The 3276-nt window shown below is 42.7% G+C and overlaps 1 long non-coding RNA gene across 1 annotated transcript; it reads right to left on the reverse strand.

The window, feature by feature from the left end:
• Positions 1-2004: 2004 nt before the first annotated feature.
• On the reverse strand, positions 2005-2611 carry LOC126990866 (uncharacterized). Its single transcript, XR_007744878.1, has 4 exons — positions 2485-2611; positions 2209-2346; positions 2119-2164; positions 2005-2074 (listed from the first exon to the last, which is right to left on the reverse strand). It is a non-coding gene; the product is annotated as an uncharacterized LOC126990866 (long non-coding RNA).
• Positions 2612-3276: the final 665 nt, after the last annotated feature.

Raw genomic sequence — 3276 nt, forward strand, 5'->3', positions numbered from 1 at the left:
ATAAAGGTCTGACTACCTACTGTTATCACCTGCTGTACAAAGGTTCCTACTATACTGGGTAGGCGGTTGCCCAAGTGATAGCGTACTGGACCCACATTCGCCGCGTGATGGACGACGCGGGTTCGAATCCTCACGCTACCACTCGGATTTTTCAGTCACCGCCGAGTGGCTTAAAACTACCCACATGCTGTCCTGAAGACCACCCATCAACCCGGACTCTAGAGGAACCCGTCCAAGCGAATCAAGAACGAGTTCCGGGGGGCAGCATGAGCCAATGCAAGATGGCGCCACTTTAAACACTCGCCTGCGCCAGAACGGGCTGGGCCGACCATCAGGCCCCACCTGGAAGAAGCCTTGGGCCGACCATCAGGCCCCACCGGGAAGATGCCTACCGGCGCAATAGGCAACAACGTAAAAAAAAAAAAAAAAAAAAAAAAAACTGTATAATACGATATCTTACAGTACAAAGATCCGGGTTGGTTACTGCCTGTTCTGTCTACAAAGAGTTATCTATGGGTTAGGCTGTACAAAGGTCTTTATAGTTTATCTCTTAATAGGAAGAGATATGCATTGTTTCTTTTGTTTCTCTTTACTTCCTTTGTCTTTAGAATCTATATTTTACTAGGAAGAGATAGCGATTCCTTTGTTTATATCTTACAGAGGCCTCGGGTTGTAGTTTTTTCTAGTTTTTTTTCCTCTCGTATAAACAGCACACTTCGTTTCACATAAGACATATCGCTTCTCTTATTTTTCTTTCCTTTCAGAGGACTCGGTATTAGTTTTTCTTCTCCTTGTATGTAAAAACTTCACTTCTTTCGGCTTCACTGTTCCTCGTAGCTCCGTGAGGCCTTGGTTTTCTTGTTTTTAGTCCTACTGTAGAGAACTCACTTCGTTATGCTGTTTGTCTAGCCTCGTTAGCCCTTGGTGTTTGGTTTTTATTCCTGTTATAGAGAATTCATTTCGTTATGCTGTCCCTCGTAGCTTCGTGAGGCCTTGATTTTCTGTTTTTTAGTCCTGTTGTAGAGAGCTCATTTCATTATGCTGTTCCTCGTAGCTTTGTGAGGCCTTGGCTTTCTGGTTTTTAGTCCTGTTGTAGTGAGCTCACTTCGTTTTAGTATTTGCCTAGTTTCGTGAGGCCTTGATTTTCTGTTTTTTAGTCCTGTTATAGAGAGCTCATTTCGTTATGCTGTTCCTCGTAGCTTCGTGAGGCCTTGGCTTGCTGGTTTTTAGGCCTGTTGGAGAGAGCTCATTTCGTTATGCTGTTCCTCGTAGCTTCGTAAGGCAATGGTTTTCTTGTTTTTAGTCCTGTTGTAGAGAGCTCACTTCGTTTTGGTATTTGCCTAGCTTCGTGAGGCCTTGGTTTTAGGTTTTATTTCTCTTATAGAAACCTCACTTGCATTTATTTCACTGTTCTTCGTATCTTATCTCTCCTGAGGCCTCGGGTTTAGGTTTCAGTCCTCTTGTAGAAACCTCGCCTTAATTTGTTTCATTGTTCTTCGTCCTTTATATTTCCTCTTACAGAAACCTCCCTTCCACTTGTTTCACCGTTCCTCTTAGCTGTCTCACGTGCTTGTGGAGATTTCTTCGGTTAAGTTTTCCTGCAGCCTTAGGAGTGTCACCTCTATTCCTCGCCTTAATTTGTTTCATTGTTCTTCGTCCCTTATCTTTCTCCCTTCCACTTGTTTCACCGTTCCTCTCAGCTCTGTCTCACGTGCTTGCAGAGGTCTCGTCGGTTTAGTTTCCCAGCAGCCTCAGGAGTGTCACCTCTATTCCTCCTGCCGTACATAGAACTGCTTGGCGGCGGCTATCTCATATCGAGCATCTCACACCTGTTGGCTTCACCTGACACTTAGCGCTGCAGGTAAATTGACAGGTAAATTGCCTCCTTGTGTTCTGCTAGAGAGTTTCGCTCGGGGTAGACATCGCCCTCGTTTTCTATTTCTTTCTATCACAAAATGGCGCACACAATACTGATCCTATACCTTCCTTATCGCGTACAAAGTAGCGCACACAATACTGATCCAATACCTTCCTTATCGCGTACAAATTGGCGCACACAATACTGATCCTATACCTTCCTTATCGCGTACAAATTGCCACACAATACTGATCCTATACCTTCCTTATCGCGTACAAATTGGCGCACACAATACTGATCCTATACCTTCCTTATCGCGTACAAATTGCCACACAATACTGATCCTATACCTTCCTTATCGCGTACAAATTGGCACACACAATACTGATCCTATACCTCCCTTATCGCGTACAAATTGGCGCACACAATACTGATCCTATACCTTCCTTATCGCGTACAAATTGGCGCACACAATACTGATCCTATACCTTCCTTATCGCGTACAAATTGGCGCACACAATGCTGACCCTATACCTTCCTTATCGCGTACAAATTGGCACACACAATACTGATCCTATACCTTCCTTATCGTGTACAAATTGGAGCACACGATACTGACCCTATACCTTCCTTATCGCGTACAAATTGGCGCACACAATACTGATCCTATACCTTCCTTATCGCGTACAAATTGGCGCACACAATACTGATCCTATACCTTCCTTATCGCGTACAAATTGGAGCACACAATACTGATCCTATACCTTCCTTATTGCGTACAAATTGGCACACAAAATACTGATCCTATACCTTCCTTATCGCGTACAAATTGGAGTACACAATACTGATCCTATACCTTCCTTATCGCGTACAAATTGGAGCACACAATACTGATCCTATACCTTCCCTATCGCGTACAAATTGGCACACAAAATACTGATCCTATACATTCCTTATCGCGTATATATTGGCACAAAAAATACTGATCGTATACCTTCCTTATCGCGTACAAATTGGCACACAAAATACTGATCCTATACCTTCCTTATCGCGTACAAATTGGCACACATAATACTGACCATCCTATTAATACCTTCCTTACCGCGTACAAATTGGCACAAGTAATCCTCACCCTAGTTTTACACATATTCCTTACTGCGTACAAATTGGCACAGGGGCATAATCCTCCTCGTTCACTCTATACTTTTTGGTCTAATTCTTTTTTACTTGTCTAACTCCTTACACTTTTCTTAGTTTTGTTTTACTCCTTACTCTTTCTTATTTTTCCTTATTTCTTATTCTTTACTCTTCCTTCCTCATTCTTTCATACTTTCTCACTCTTTACTCTTTTCCCAGGTCTATACTTTTCAGTCTAATTCCTTCTTACTTGTCTAACTCCTTACACTTTTCCTATTTTT

This window comes from Eriocheir sinensis, unplaced genomic scaffold (genome assembly GCF_024679095.1).
Source record: "Eriocheir sinensis breed Jianghai 21 unplaced genomic scaffold, ASM2467909v1 Scaffold217, whole genome shotgun sequence".
In the NCBI taxonomy this organism is placed as follows: Eukaryota; Metazoa; Arthropoda; class Malacostraca; order Decapoda; family Varunidae; genus Eriocheir; species Eriocheir sinensis.